The sequence below is a fragment of the Schistocerca gregaria genome, chromosome 8 (assembly GCF_023897955.1).
Source record: "Schistocerca gregaria isolate iqSchGreg1 chromosome 8, iqSchGreg1.2, whole genome shotgun sequence".
NCBI lineage: Eukaryota > Metazoa > Arthropoda > Insecta > Orthoptera > Acrididae > Schistocerca > Schistocerca gregaria.
The window spans coordinates 14,130,657-14,148,558 of NC_064927.1; positions in this window are offsets into that span (position 1 = coordinate 14,130,657).

The following is a 17,902-nucleotide window of genomic DNA, read 5'->3' on the forward strand; positions in this document are numbered from 1 at the left end:
AGTTTCCGATAAACATCTGTGTGCATTCTGTAAAGTGTGGACTATCAGAGTGTTGATGAAACACAGAAATTGCAACGGGATTGAATACAACAGTCACCATGCGCACTTTCCTCCATGGGAGTAATGTCTCAAACAGTCTACGATTTGATCGTTCCCTGCAATACCAGTAGTAGTTTCCGATGCACATCTGGAGGAATTCTGTAATCTGTGGACATTCAAAGTGTTGATGAAACACAGAAATTGCATCGGGATTGAATACAACAGTCACCATGCGCACTTTCCTTAATGGGAGTAATGTCTCAAACAGTCTACGCTTTGATCGTTCCTTGGGAGACCTGTAGTAGTTTCCGATGCACATCTGGAGGCATTCTGTAATCTGTGGACTATCAGAGTGTTGATGAAACACAGAAATTGCATCGGGATTGAATACAACAGTCACCATGCGCCCTTTCCTATGGGAGTAATGTCTCAAACAGTCTACGATTCGATCGTTTCCTGGAAGACCAGTAGTAGTTTCCGATGCACATCTATAGGCATTCTGTAATCTGTGGACTATCAGAGTGTTGATGAAACACAGAATTTGCATCGGGATTGAATACAAAAGTCACCATGCGCACTTTCCTGAATGGGAGTAATGCCTCAAACAGTTTACGCTTTGATCGTTCCCTGGAAGACCAGTAGCAGTTTCCGATGCACATCTGGGGGCATTCTATAATGAGTGGACTATCAGAGTGTTGATGAAACACAGATATTGCATCGGGATTAAATACAACACTCACCATGCGCACTTTCCTCCATGGGAGTAACATCTGAAACAGTCAACGATTTGCTCGTTCCCTGCAAGACCAGTAGTAGTTTGCGATGCACATCTGGAGGCATTCTGTAATCTGTGGACCTTCAAAGTGTTGATCAAACACAGAAATTGCCGCGGGAATCAATACTACAGTCACCATGCGCACTTTCCTCCATGGGAGTAATGTCTCAAACAGTCTACGCTTTGATCGTTCCCTGGAAAACCAGTAGTACTTTCCGATGCACATCTTCTGACATTCTGTAATGTGTGGACTATCAGAGTGTTGATGAAACACAGAAATTGCATCGGGAATGAATACAACAGTCACCATGCGCACTTTCCTCCATGGGAGTAATGTCTCAAACAGTCTACGCTTTGATCGTTCCCTGGAAAACCAGTAGTACTTTCCGATGCACATCTTCTGACATTCTGTAATGTGTGGACTATCAGAGTGTTGATGAAACACAGAAATTGCATCGGGATTGAATACAACAGTCACCATGCGCACTTTCCTCCATGGGAGTAATGTCTCAAACAGTCTACGATTTGATCGTTCCCTGGAAGACCAGTAGTAGCTTCCGACGCACATCCGGGGGCATTCTGTTATGTGTGGACTATCAGAGTGTTGATGAAACACAGAAATTGCATCAGGATTGAATACAACAGTCACCATGCGCACTTTCCTCCATGGGAGTAATGTCTCAAACAGTCTACGCTTTGATCGTTCCATGGAAGACCAGTAGTAGTTTCCGATGCACATCTTCTGACATTCTGTAATGTGTGGACTATCAGAGTGTAGATGAAACACAGAAATTGCTTCGGGAATGAATACAACAGTCACCATGCGCACTTTCCTCCATGGGAGTAATGTCTCAAACAGTCTACGCTTTGATCGTTCCCTGGAAAACCAGTAGTACTTTCCGATGCACATCTTCTGACATTCTGTAATGTGTGGACTATCAGAGTGTTGATGAAACACAGAAATTGCATCGGGATTGAATACAACAGTCACCATGCGCACTTTCCTCCATGGGAGTAATGTCTCAAACAGTCTACGATTTGATCGTTCCCTGGAAGACCAGTAGTAGCTTCCGACGCACATCCGGGGGCATTCTGTTATGTGTGGACTATCAGAGTGTTGATGAAACACAGAAATTGCATCAGGATTGAATACAACAGTCACCATGCGCACTTTCCTCCATGGGAGTAATGTCTCAAACAGTCTACGCTTTGATCGTTTCCTGGAGGGCCAGTAGTAGTTTCCGATGCACATCTAGAGGCATTCTGTAAACTGTGGACCTTCAAATTGTTGATGAAACACAGGAATTGAATCGGGATCGAATACAACAGTCACCATGCGCACTTTCCTCCATGGGAGTAATATCTCAAAGAGTCTACGCTTTGATCGTTCAGTGGAAGACCAGTAGTAGTTTCCGATGCACATCTTCTGACATTCTGTAATGTGTGGACTATCAGAGTGTTGATTAAACACAGAAATCGCATCAAGATTGAATACAACAGTCAAATTCGCCCTTTCCTCTATGGGAGTAATGTCTCAAACCGTTTTCGCTTTGATCGTTCCCTGGAAGAGCAGTAGTAGTTTCCGATGCACATCTGTGGGCATTCTGTAAAGTGTGGACTATCAGAGTGTTGATGAAACACAGAAATTGCATCGGGAATGAATACAACAGTCACCATGCGCACTTTCCTCCATGGGAGTAATGTCTCAAACAGCCTACGCTTTGATCGTTCCCTGGAAGACCAGTAGTAGTTTCCGACGTACATCTTCTCACATTCTGTAATGTGTGGACTATCGGAGTGTTGATGAAACACAGAAATTGCATCAAGATTGAATACAACAGTCAAAATGCGGCCTTCCCTCGATGGGAGGAATGTCTCAAACAGTTTACGCTTTGATCGTTCCCTGGATGAGCAGTAGTAGTTCCCGATAAACGTCTGTGGGTACTCTGTAAAGTGTGGACTATCAGAGTGTTGATGAAAAACAGAAATTGCATCAGGATTGAATACAGCAGTCACCATGCGCACTTTCCTGAATGGGAGTAATGCCTCAAACAGTTTACGCTTTGATCGTTCAATGGAAGACCACTAGTAGTTTGCGATGCACATCTGGAGGCATTCTGTAATCTGTGAACCTTCAAAGTGTTGATGAAACACAGAAATTGCATCGGGATTCAATACAAGAGTCACCATGCGCACTTTCCTCCATGGGAGAAATGTCTCAAACAGTTTACGATTTGATCGTTCCCTGGAAGACCAGTTGTAGTTTGCGATGCACATCTGGGGCATTCTGTAATCTGTGGACCTTCAAAGTGTTGATGAAACACAGAAATTGCCGCGGGATTCAATACAACAGTCACCATGCGCTCTTTCCTCCATGGGAATAATGTCTCTAACAGTCTACTGTTTGATCGTTTCCTGGAGGGCCAGTAGTAGTTTCCGATGCACATCTGGATTCATTCTGTAATCTGTGGACCTTCAAATTGTTGATGAAACACAGAAATTGAATCGGGATCGAATACAACAGTCACCAGGCGTACTTTCCTCCATGGGAGTAATATCTCAAAGAGTCTACGCTTTGATCGTTCCCTGGAAGACCAGTAGTAGTTTCCGACGCACATCTTCTCACATTCTGTAATGTGTGGACTATCAGAGTGTTGATGAAACACAGAAATTGCATCAAGATTGAATACAACAGTCAAAATGCGCCCTTTCCTCGATGGGAGTAATGTCTCAAACAGTTTACGCTTTGATCGTTCCCTGGATGAGCAGTAGTAGTTTCCGATAAACGACTGTGGGCACTCTGTAAAGTGTGGACTATCAGAGTGTTGATGAAACACAGAAATTGCATCAGGATTGAATACAACAGTCACAATGCGCACTTTCCTGAATGGGAGTAATGCCTCAAACAGATTACGCTTTGATCGTACCCTGGAAGACCAGTAGCAGTTTCCGATGCACATCTTGGGGGCATTCTGTAATGTGTGCCCTATCAGAGTGTTGATGAAACACATAAATTGCATCGGGATTGAATACAAAAGTCACCGTGCGCACTTTCTTGAATGGGAGTAATGCCTCTAACAGTTTACGCTTTGATCATTCCCTGGAAGACCAGTAGCAGTTTCCGATGTACATCTGGTGGCATTCTGTAATGAGTGGACTATCAGAGTGTTGATGAAACACAGAAATTGCATCAGGATTGAATACAACACTCACCATGCGCACTTTCCCCCATGGAAGTAATGTCTCAAACAGTTTATCCTTAGATCGTTCCCTGGATGAGCAGTAGTAGTTTCCGATAAACATCTGTTTGCATTCTGTAAAGTGTGGACTATCAGAGTGTTGATGAAACACAGAAATTGCAACGGGATTGAATACAACAGTCACCGTGCGCACTTTCCTCCATGGGAGTAATGTCTCAAACAGTCTACGCTTTGATCGTTCCCTGCAATACCAGTAGTAGTTTCCGATGCACATCTGGAGGCATTCTGTAATCTGTGGACATTCAAAGTGTTGATGAAACACAGAAATTGCATCGGGATTGAATACAACAGTCACCATGCGCACTTTCCTTAATGGGAGTAATGTCTCAAACAGTCTAGGCTTTGATCGTTCCTTAGGAGACCTGTAGTAGTTTCCGATGCACATCTGGAGGCATTCTGTAATCTGTGGACTATCAGAGTGTTGATGAAACACAGAAATTGCATCGGGATTGAATACAACAGTCACCATGCGCACTTTCCTTTGGGAGTAATGTCTCAAACAGTCTACGATTCGATCGTTTCCTGGAAGACCAGTAGTACTTTCCGATGCACATCTATAGGCATTCTGTAATCTGTTGACTATCAGAGTGTTGATGAAACACAGAATTTGCATCGGGATTGAATACAAAAGTCACCATGCGCACTTTCCTGAATGGGAGTAATGCCTCAAACAGTTTACGCTTTGATCGTTCCCTGGAAGACCAGTAGCAGTTTCCGATGCACATCTGGGGGCATTCTGTAATGAGTGGACTATCAGAGTGTTGATGAAACACAGATATGGCATCGGGATTAAATACAACACTCACCATGCGCACTTTCCTCCATGGGAGTAACATCTGAAACAGTCAACGATTTGCTCGTTCCCTGCAAGACCAGTAGTAGTTTGCGATGCACATCTGGAGGCATTCTGTAATCTGTGGACCTTCAAAGTGTTGATCAAACACAGAAATTGCCGCGGGAATTAATACTACAGTCACCATGCGCACTTTCCTCCATGGGCATAATGTCTCAAACAGTCTACGTTTTGATCGTTTCCTGGAGGGCCAGTAGAAGTTTCCGATGCACATCTGGTTGCATTCTGTAATCTGTGGACCTTCAAATTGTTGATGAAACACAGATATTGAATCGGGATCGAATACAACAGTCACCATGCGCACTTTCCTCCATGGGAGTAATATCTCAAAGAGTCTACGCTTTGATCGTTCCCTGGAAGACCAGTAGTAGTTTCCGATGCACATCTTCTGACATTCTGTAATGTGTGGACTATCAGAGTGTTGATGAAACACAGAAATTGCATCGGGAATGAATACAACAGTCACCATGCGCACTTTCCTCCATGGGAGAAATGTCTCAAACAGTTTACGATTTGATCGTTCCCTGGAAGACCAGTTGTAGTTTGCGATGCACATCTGGAGGCATTCTGTAATCTGTGGACCTTCAAAGTGTTGATGAAACACAGAAATTGCCGCGGGATTCAATACAACAGTCACCATGCGCTCTTTCCTCCATGGGAATAATGTCTCTAACAGTCTACTGTTTGATCGTTTCCTGGAGGGCCAGTAGTAGTTTCCGATGCACATCTGGATTCATTCTGTAATCTGTGGACCTTCAAATTGTTGATGAAACACAGAAATTGAATCGGGATCGAATACAACAGTCACCAGGCGTACTTTCCTCCATTGGAGTAATATCTCAAAGAGTCTACGCTTTGATCGTTCCCTGGAAGACCAGTAGTAGTTTCCGACGCACATCTTCTCACATTCTGTAATGTGTGGACTATCAGAGTGTTGATGAAACACAGAAATTGCATCAAGATTGAATACAACAGTCAAAATGCGCCCTTTCCTCGATGGGAGTAATGTCTCAAACAGTTTACGATTTGATCGTTCCCTGGATGAGCAGTAGTAGTTTCCGATAAACGACTGTGGGCACTCTGTAAAGTGTGGACTATCAGAGTGTTGATGAAACACAGAAATTGCATCAGGATTGAATACAACAGTCACAATGCGCACTTTCCTGAATGGGAGTAATGCCTCAAACAGTTTACGCTTTGATCGTTCCCTGGAAGACCAGTAGCAGTTTCCGATGCACATCTGGGGGCATTCTGTAATGTGTGCCCTATCAGAGTGTTGATGAAACACATAATTTGCATCGGGATTGAATACAAAAGTCACCATGCGCACTTTCTTGAATGGGAGTAATGCCTCTAACAGTTTACGCTTTGATCATTCCCTGGAAGACCAGTAGCAGTTTCCGATGTACATCTGGTGGCATTCTGTAATGAGTGGACTATCAGAGTGTTGATGAGACACAGAAATTGCATCAGGATTGAATACAACACTCACCATGCGCACTTTCCCCCATGGAAGTAATGTCTCAAACAGTTTACGCTTTGATCGTTCCCTGCAATACCAGTAGTAGTTTCCGATGCACATCTGGAGGCATTCTGTAATCTGTGGACATTCAAAGTGTTGATGAAACACAGAAATTGCATCGGGATTGAATACAACAGTCACCATGCGCACTTTCCTTAATGGGAGTAATGTCTCAAACAGTCTACGCTTTGATCGTTCCTTGGGAGACCTGTAGTAGTTTCCGATGCACATCTGGAGGCATTCTGTAATCTGTGGACTATCAGAGTGTTGATGAAACACAGAAATTGCATCGGGATTGAATACAACAGTCACCATGCGCACTTTCCTTTGGGAGTAATGTCTCAAACAGTCTACGATTCGATCGTTTCCTGGAAGACCAGTAGTACTTTCCGATGCACATCTATAGGCATTCTGTAATCTGTTGACTATCAGAGTGTTGATGAAACACAGAATTTGCATCGGGATTGAATACAAAAGTCACCATGCGCACTTTCCTGAATGGGAGTAATGCCTCAAACAGTTTACGCTTTGATCGTTCCCTGGAAGACCAGTAGCAGTTTCCGATGCACATCTGGGGGCATTCTGTAATGAGTGGACTATCAGAGTGTTGATGAAACACAGATATGGCATCGGGATTAAATACAACACTCACCATGCGCACTTTCCTCCATGGGAGTAACATCTGAAACAGTCAACGATTTGCTCGTTCCCTGCAAGACCAGTAGTAGTTTGCGATGCACATCTGGAGGCATTCTGTAATCTGTGGACCTTCAAAGTGTTGATCAAACACAGAAATTGCCGCGGGAATCAATACTACAGTCACCATGCGCACTTTCCTCCATGGGAGTAATATCTCAAAGAGTCTACGCTTTGACCGTTCCCTGGAAGACCAGTAGTAGTTTCCGATGCACATCTTCTGACATTCTGTAATGTGTGGACTATCTGAGTGTTGATGAAACACAGAAATTGCATCGGGATTGAATACAACAGTCACCATGCGCACTTTCCTCCATGGGAGTAATGTCTCAAACAGTCTACGATTTGATCGTTCCCTGGAAGACCAGTAGTAGCTTCCGACGCACATCCGGGGGCATTCTGTTATGTGTGGACTATCAGAGTGTTGATGAAACACAGAAATTGCATCAGGATTGAATACAACAGTCACCATGCGCACTTTCCTCCATGGGAGTAATGTCTCAAACAGTTTACGTCTTGATCGTTCCCTGGAAGACCAGTAGTAGTTTGCGATGCACATCTGGATTCATTCTGTAATCTGTTTACCTTCAAATTGTTGATGAAACACAGAAATTGAATCGGGATCGAATACAACAGTCACCATGCGTACTTTCCTCCATGGGAGTAATATCTCAAACAGTCTACGATTTGATCGTTCCCTGGAAGACCAGTATTAGTTTCCGACGCACATCTTCTCACATTCTGTAATGTGTGGACTATCGGAGTGTTGATGAAACACAGAAATTGCATCAAGATTGAATACAACAGTCAAAATGCGCCCTTTCCTCGATGGGAGTAATGTCTCAAACAGTTTACGCTTTGATCGTTCCCTGGATGAGCAGTAGTAGTTTCCTATAAACATCTGTGTGCATTCTGTAAAGTGTGGACTATCAGAGTGTTGATGAAACACAGAAATTGCAACGGGATTGAATACAACAGTCACCATGCCCACTTTCCTCCATGGGAGTAATGTCTCAAACAGTCTACGCTTTGATCGTTCCCTGCAATACCAGTAGTAGTTTCCGATGCACATCTTTAGGCATTCTGTAATCTGTGGACCTTCAAAGTGTTGATGAAACACAGAAATTGCATCCGGATTGAATACAACAGTCACCATGCGCACTTTCCTCCATGGGAGTAATGTCTCAAACAGTCTACGCTTTGATCGTTTCCTGGAGGGCCAGTAGTAGTTTCCGATGCACATCTAGAGGCATTCTGTAAACTGTGGACCTTCAAATTGTTGATCAAACACAGAAATTGAATCGGGATCGAATACAACAGTCACCATGCGCACTTTCCTCCATGGGAGTAATATCTCAAAGAGTCTACGCTTTGATCGTTCCCTGGAAGTCCAGTAGTAGTTTCCGATGCACATCTTCTGACATTCTGTAATGTGTGGACTATCAGAGTGTTGATGAAACACAGAAATCGCATCAAGATTGAATACAACAGTCAAAATGCGCCCTTTCCTCTATGGGAGTAATGTCTCAAACCGTTTTCGCTTTGATCGTTCCCTGGAAGAGCAGTAGTAGTTTCCGATGCACATCAGTGGGCATTCTGTAAAGTGTGGACTATCAGAGTGTTGATGAAACACAGAAATTGCATCGGGAATGAATACAACAGTCACCATGCGCACTTTCCTCCATGGGATTAATGTCTCAAACAGCCTACGCTTTGATCGTTCCCTGGAAGACCAGTAGTAGTTTCCGACGTACATCTTCTCACATTCTGTAATGTGTGGACTATCGGAGTGTTGATGAAACACAGAAATTGCATCAAGATTGAATACAACAGTCAAAATGCGGCCTTCCCTCGATGGGAGGAATGTGTCAAACAGTTTACGCTTTGATCGTTCCCTGGATGAGCAGTAGTAGTTTCCGATGAACGTCTGTGGGTACTCTGTAAAGTGCGGACTATCAGAGTGTTGATGAAAAACAGAAATTGCATCAGGATTGAATACAACAGTCACCATGCGCACTTTCCTGAATGGGAGTAATGCCTCAAACTGTTTTCGCTTTGATCGTTCCCTGGAAGACCACTAGTAGTTTGCGATGCACATCTGGAGGCATTCTGTAATCTGTGAACCTACAAAGTGTTGATGAAACAGAGAAATTGCCGCGAGATTGAATACAACAGTCACCATGCGCACTTTCCTCCGTGGCAGTAATGTCTCAAACAGTCTACGTTCCGATCGTTTCCTGGAAGCCCAGTAGTAGTTTCCGATGCACATCTATATTCATTCCGTAATCTTTGGACCTTCAAAGTGTTGATGAAACACAGAAATTGCATCGGGATTCAATACAACAGTCACCATGCGCCCTTTCCTCCATGGGAGTAATGTCTCTAACAGTCTACGCTTTAACCGTTCCCTGCAAGACCAGTAGTAGTTACCGATGCACATCTGGAGGCATTCCGTAATGTGTGGACATTCAAAGTGTTGATGAAACACAGGAATTGCTGCGGGATTGAATACAACAGTCACCTTGCGCACTTTCCTCCATGGGAGTAATGTCTCAAATAGTCTACGATTTGATCGTTCCCTGGAAGACCAGTAGTAGCTTCCGACGCACATCTGGGGGCATTTTGTAATTTGTGGACTATCAGAGTGTTGATGAAACACAGAAATTGCATCAGGATTGAATACAACAGTCACCATGCGCACTTTCCTCCATGGGAGAAATGTCTCAAACAGTTTACGATTTGATCGTTCCCTGGAAGACCAGTTGTAGTTTGCGATGCACATCTGGAGGCATTCTGTAATCTATGGACCTTCAAAGTGTTGATGAAACACAGAAATTGCCGCGGAATTCAATACAACAGTCACCATGCGCTCTTTCCTCCATGGGAATAATGTCTCTAACAGTCTACTCTTTGATCGTTTCCTGGAGGGCCAGTAGTAGTTTCCGATGCACATCTGGATTCATTCTGTAATCTGTGGACCTTCAAATTGTTGATGAAACACAGAAATTGAATCGGGATCGAATACAACAGTCCCCAGGCGTACTTTCCTCCATGGGAGTAATATCTCAAAGAGTCTACGCTTTGATCGTTCCCTGGAAGACCAGTAGTAGTTTCCGACGCACATCTTCTCACATTCTGTAATGTGTGGACTATCGGAGTGTTGATGAAACACAGAAATTGCATCAAGATTGAATACAACAGTCAAAATGCGCCCTTTCCTCGATGGGAGTAATGTCTCAAACAGTTTACGCTTTGATCGTTCCCTGGATGAGCAGTAGTAGTTTCCGATAAACGACTGTGGGCACTCTGTAAAGTGTGGACTATCAGAGTGTTGATGAAACACAGAAATTGCATCAGGATTGAATACAACAGTCACAATGCGCACTTTCCTGAATGGGAGTAGTGCCTCAAACAGTTTACGCTTTGATCGTTCCCTGGAAGACCAGTAGCAGTTTCCGATGCACATCTGGGGGCATTCTGTAATCTGTGCCCTATCAGAGTGTTGATGAAACACATAATTTGCATCGGGATTGAATACAAAAGTCACCATGCGCATTTTCCTGAATGGGAGTAATGCCTCAAACAGTTTACGCTTTGATCGTTCCCTGGAAGACCAGTAGCAGTTTCCGATGCACATCTGGTGGCATTCTGTAATGAGTGGACTATCAGAGTGTTGATGAAACACAGAAATTGCATCAGGATTGAATACAACACTCACCATGCGCACTTTCCCCCATGGAAGTAATGTCTCAAACGTTTTACGCTTTGATCGTTCCCTGGAAGACCAGTAGTAGTTTCCGATGCACATCTGGGGGCATTCTGGAATGTGTGACCTATCAGAGTGTTGATGAAACACAGAAATTGCCGCGGGATTGAATTCAACAGTCACCATGCGCACTTTCCTCCATGGGAGTAATGTCTTAAACCGTCTACGCTTTGATCGTTCCCTGGAATACCAGTAGTACTTCCCGATGCACATCTGGGGGCATTCTGTAATGTGTGGACTATCAGAGTGTTGATGATACACAGATATTGCATCGGGATTAAATACAACAGTCACCATGCGCACTTTGCTCCATGGGAGTAATGTCTAAAGCAGTCTACGCTTTGCTCGTTCCCTGCAAGACCAGTAGTAGTTTTCGATGCACATCTGGAGGCATTCTGTAAACTGTGGACCTTCAAAGTGTTGAACAAACACAGAAATTGCCGCGGGATTCAATACAACAGTCACCATGCGCACTTTCCTCCATGGGAATAATGTCTCAAACAGTCTACGCTTTGATCGTTTCCTGGAGGGCCAGTAGAAGTTTCCGATGCACATCTGGAGGCATTCTGTAATCTGTGGACCTTCAAATTGTTGATGAAACACAGAAATTGAATCGGGATAGAATACAACAGTCACCATGCGCACTTTCCTTAATGGGAGTAATGTCTCAAACAGTCTACGCTTTGGTCGTTCCTTGGGAGACCTGTAGTAGTTTCCGATGCACATCTGGAGGCATTCTGTAATCTGTGGACCTTCAAAGTGTTGATGAAACACAGAAATTGCCGCGGGATTCAATACAACAGTCACCATGCGCACTTTCCTCCATGGGAATAATGTCTCAAACAGTCTACGCTTTGATCGATTCCTGGAGGGCCAGTAGTAGTTTCCGATGCACATCTAGAGGCATTCTGTAAACTGTGGACCTTCAAATTGTTGATGAAACACAGAAATTGAACCGTGATCGAATACAACAGTCACCATGCGCACTTTCCTCCATGAGAGTAATATCTCAAAGAATCTACGCTTTGATCGTTCCCTGGAAGACCAGTAGTAGTTTCCGATGCACATCTTCTGACATACTGTAATGTGTGGACTATCAGAGTGTTGATGAAACACAGAAATCGCATCAAGATTGAATACAACAGACAAAATGCGCCCTTTCCTCCATGGGAGTAATGTCTCAAGCAGTTTACGTTTTGATCGTTCCCTGGAAGACCAGTAGTAGTTTCCAATGCACATCTGGAGGCATTCTGTAATCTGTGGACCTTCAAAGTGTTGATGAAACACAGATATTGCATCGGGATTGAATACAACAGTCACCATGCGCACTTTCCTATGGGAGTAATGTCTCAAACAGTCTACGATTTGATCGTTTCCTGGAAGACCAGTAGTAGTTTCCGATGCACATCTATAGGCATTCTGTAATCTGTGGACTATCAGAGTGTTGATGAAACACAGAATTTGCATCGGGATTGAATACAAAAGTCACCATGCGCACTTTCCTGAATGGTGGTAATGCCTCAAACAGTTTACGCTTTGATCGTTCCCTGGAAGACCAGTAGCAGTTTCCGATGCACATCTGGGGGCATTCTGTAATGAGTGGACTATCAGAGTGTTGATGAAACACAGATATTGCATCGGGATTAAATACAACACTCACCATGCGCACTTTCCTCCATGGGAGTAACATCTGAAACAGTCAACGATTTGCTCGTTCCCTGCAAGACCAGTAGTAGTTTGCGATGCACATCTGGAGGCATTCTGTAATCTGTGGACCTTCAAAGTGTTGATCAAACACAGAAATTGCCGCGGGAATCAATACTACAGTCACCATGCGCACTTTCCTCCATGGGCATAATGTCTCAAACAGTCTACGCTTTGATCGTTTCCTGGAGGGCCAGTAGAAGTTTCCGATGCACATCTGGTTGCATTCTGTAATCTGTGGACCTTCAAATTGTTGATGAAACACAGAAATTGAATCGGGATCGAATACAACAGTCACCATGCGCACTTTCCTCCATGGGAGTAATATCTCAAAGAGTCTACGCTTTGATCGTTCCCTGGAAGACCAGTAGTAGTTTCCGATGCACATCTTCTGACATTCTGTAATGTGTGGACTATCAGAGTGTTGATGAAAAACAGAAATTGCATCGGGAATGAATACAACAGTCACCATGCGCACTTTCCTCCATGGGAGTAATGTCTCAAACAGTCTACGCTTTGATCGTCCCCTGGAAATCCAGTAGTACTTTCCGATGCACATCTTCTGACATTCTGTAATGTGTGGACTATCAGAGTGTTGATGAAACACAGAAATTGCATCGGGATTGAATACAACAGTCACCATGCGCACTTTCCTCCATGGGAGTAATGTCTCAAACAGTCTACGATTTGATCGTTCCCTGGAACTCCAGTAGTAGCTTCCGACGCACATCCGGGGGCATTCTGTTATGTGTGGACTATCAGAGTGTTGATGAAACACAGAAATTGCATCAGGATTGAATACAACAGTCACCATGCGCACTTTCCTCCATGGGAGTAATGTCTCAAACAGTTTACGACTTGATCGTTCCCTGGAAGACCAGTTGTAGTTTGCGATGCACATCTGGATTCATTCTGTAATCTGTTTACCTTCAAATTGTTGATGAAACACAGAAATTGAATCGGGATCGAATACAACAGTCACCATGCGTACTTTCCTCCATGGGAGTAATATCTCAAACAGTCTACGATTTGATCGTTCCCTGGAAGACCAGTATTAGTTTCCGACGCACATCTTCTCACATTCTGTAATGTGTGGACTATCGGAGTGTTGATGAAACACAGAAATTGCATCAAGATTGAATACAACAGTCAAAATGCGCCCTTTCCTCGATGGGAGTAATGTCTCAAACAGTTTACGCTTTGATCGTTCCCTGGATGAGCAGTAGTAGTTTCCGATAAACATCTGTGTGCATTCTGTAAAGTGTGGACTATCAGAGTGTTGATGAAACACAGAAATTGCAACGGGATTGAATACAACAGTCACCATGCCCACTTACCTCCATGGGAGTAATGTCTCAAACAGTCTACGCTTTGATCGTTCCCTGTAATACCAGTAGTAGTTTCCGATGCACATCTTTAGGCATTCTGTAATCTGTGGACCTTCAAAGTGTTGATGAAACACAGAAATTGCATCCGGATTGTATACAACAGTCACCATGCGCACTTTTCTCCATGGGAGTAATGTCTCAAACAGTCTACGCATTGATCGTTTCCTGGAGGGCCAGTAGTAGTTTCCGATGCACATCTAGAGGCATTCTGTAAACTGTGGACCTTCAAATTGTTGATGAAACACAGAAATTGAATCGGGATCGTATACAACTGTCACCATGCGCACTTTCCTCCATGGGAGTAATATCTCAAAGAGTCTACGCTTTGATCGTTCCCTGGAAGACCAGTAGTAGTTTCCGATGCACATCTTCTGACATTCTGTAATGTGTGGACTATCAGAGTGTTGATGAAACACAGAAATCGCATCAAGATTGAATACAACAGTCAATAGCGCCCCTTCCTCTATGGGAGTAATGTCTCAAACCGTTTTCGCTTTGATCGTTCCCTGGAAGAGCAGTAGTAGTTTCCGATGCACATCTGTGGGCATTCCGTAAAGTGTGGACTATCAGAGTGTTGATGAAACACAGAAATTGCATCGGGAATGAATACAACAGTCACCATGCGTACTTTCCTCCATGGGAGTAATGTCTCAAACAGCCTACGCTTTGATCGTTCCCTGGAAGACCAGTAGTAGTTTCCGACGTACATCTTCTCACATTCTGTAATGTGTGGACTATCGGAGTGTTGATGAAACACAGAAATTGCATCAAGATTGAATACAACAGTCAAAATGCGGCCTTCCCTCGATGGGAGGAATGTCTCAAACAGTTTACGCTTTTATCGTTCCCTGGATGAGCAGTAGTAGTTTCCGATAAACGTCTTTGGGTACTCTGTAAAGTGTGGACTATCAGAGTGTTGATGAAAAACAGAAATTGCATCAGGATTGAATACAACAGTCACCATGCGCACTTTCCTGAATGGGAGTAATGCCTCAAACAGTTTACGCTTTGATCGTTCCCTGGAAGACCACTAGTAGTTTGCGATGCACATCTGGAGGCATTCTGTAATCTGTGAACCTTCAAAGTGTTGATGAAACAGAGAAATTGCCGCGAGATTGAATACAACAGTCACCATGCGCACTTTCCCCCGTGGGAGTAATGTCTCAAACAGTCTACGTTTCGATCGTTTCCTGGAAGCCCAGTAGTAGTTTCCGATGCACATCTATATTCATTCCGTAATCTTTGGACCTTCAAAGTGTTGATGAAACACAGAAATTGCATCGGGATTCAATACAACAGTCACCATGCGCCCTTTCCTCCATGGGAGTAATGTCTCTAACAGTCTACGCTTTAACCGTTCCCTGCAAGACCAGTAGTAGTTACCGATGCACATCTGGAGGCATTCCGTAATGTGTGGACATTCAAAGTGTTGATGAAACACAGGAATTGCTGCGGGATTGAATGCAACAGTCACCATGCGCACTTTCCTCCATGGGAGTAATGTCTCAAACAGTCTACGATTTGATCGTTCCCTGGAAGACCAGTAGTAGCTTCCGACGCACATCTGGGGGCATTCTGTAATTTGTGGACTATCAGAGTGTTGATGAAACACAGAAATTGCATCAGGATTGAATACAACAGTCACAATGCGCACTTTCCTGAATGGGAGTAATGCCTCAAACAGTTTACGCTTTGATCGTTCCCTGGAATGCCAGTAGCAGTTTCCGATGCACATCTGGGGGCATTCTGTAATGTGTGAACTATCAGAGTGTTGATGAAACACATAATTTGCATCGGGATTGAATACAAAAGTCACCATGCGCACTTTCCTGAATGGGAGTAATGCCTCAAACAGTTTACGCTTTGATCGTTCCCTGGAAGACCAGTAGCAGTTTCCGATGCACATCTGGTGGCATTCTGTAATGAGTGGACTATCAGAGTGTTGATGAAACACAGAAATTGCAGCAGGATTGAATACAACACTCACCATGCGCACTTTCCCCCATGGAAGTAATGTCTCAAACGTTTTACGCTTTGATCGTTCCCTGGAAGACCAGTAGTAGTTTCCGATGCACATCTGGGGGCATTCTGGAATGTGTGACCTATCAGAGTGTTGATGAAACACAGAAATTGCCGCGGGATTGAATTCAACAGTCACCATGCGCACTTTCCTCCATGGGAGTAATGTCTTAAACAGTCTACGCTTTGATCGTTCCCTGGAATGCCAGTAGTACTTCCCGATGCACATCTGGGGGCATTCTGTAATGTGTGGACTATCAGAGTGTTCATGATACACAGATATTGCATCGGGATTAAATACAACAGTCACCATGCGCACTTTCCTCCATGGGAGTAATGTCTCAAGCAGTCTACGCTTTGCTCGTTCCCTGCAAGACCAGTAGTAGTTTGCGATGCACATCTGGAGGCATTCTGTAAACTGTGGACCTTCAAAGTGTTGATCAAACACAGAAATTGCCGCGGGATTCAATACAACAGTCACCATGCGCACTTTCCTCCATGGGAATAATGTCTCAAACAGTCTACGCTTTGATCGTTTCCTGGAGGGCCAGTTGAAGTTTCCGATGCACATCTGGAGGCATTCTGTAATCTGTGGACCTTCAAATTGTTGATGAAACACAGAAATTGCATCGGGATTGAATACAACAGGCACCATGCTCACTTTCCTCCACAGGATTAATGTCTCAAACAGTCTACGCTTTGATCGTTCCCTGGAAGACCAGTAGTAGTTTCCGATGCACATCTGGTGGCATTCTGTTATCTGTGGACTATCAGAGTGTTGATGAAACACAGAAATTTCATCGGGATTGAATACAACAGTCACCATCCACACTTTCCGCCATGGGAGTAATGTCTAAAACAGTCCTCGCTTTAATCATTTCCTGGAAGACCAGTAGTAGTTTCCGATGCACATCTGGTGGCATTCTGTAATCTGTGGGCTATCAGAGTGTTGATAAAACACTGAAATTGCATCGGGATTGAATACAACAGTCACCATCCGCACATTCCTCCATGGAAGTAACGTCTGAAACAGTCTACCATTTGATAGTTCCCTGGAAGACCAGTAGTAGTTTTCGATGCACATCTGGAGGCGTTCTGTAATCTGTGGACCTTCAAAGTGTTGATGAAATACAGAAATTGCATCGGGATTGAATACAACAGTCACCATGCTCACTTTCCTCGATGGGAATAATGTATCAAACAGTCTCAGCATTGATCGTTCCCAGGAAGGCCAGTAGTAGTTTCCGATGCACATCTGGTTTCATTCTGTAATATGTGGACTGTCACAGTGTTGATGAAACACAGAAATTGCATTGGGATTGAATACAATAGTCACCATGCGCACTTTCCTAAACGTTAGTAGTGTGTCAAACAGTCTACGCTTTGATCATTCCCTGGAAGACCAGTAGTAGTTCCCGATGCACATCCGGTGGCATTCTGTAATCTGTGTACTATCAGAATGTTGTTGGAACACTGAAATTGCTTCGGGATTGAATACAACAGTCACCATGCCCACTTTCCTCCATGGGAGTAATGTCTAAAACAGTCTACGTTTCGATCGTTTCCTGGAAGCCCAGTAGTAGTTTCCGATGCTCATCTATATTCATTCCGTAATCTTTGGACCTTCAAAGTGTTGATGAAACACAGAAATTGCATCGGGATTCAATACAACAGTCACCATGCACCCTTTCCTCCATGGGAGTAATGTCTCTAACAGTCTACGCTTTAACCGTTCCCTGCAAGACCAGTAGTAGTTACCGATGCACATCTGGAGGCATTCCGTAATGTGTGGACATTCAAAGTGTTGATGAAACACAGGAATTGCTGCGGGATTGAATACAACAGTCACCATGCGCACTTTCCTCCATGGGAGTAATGTC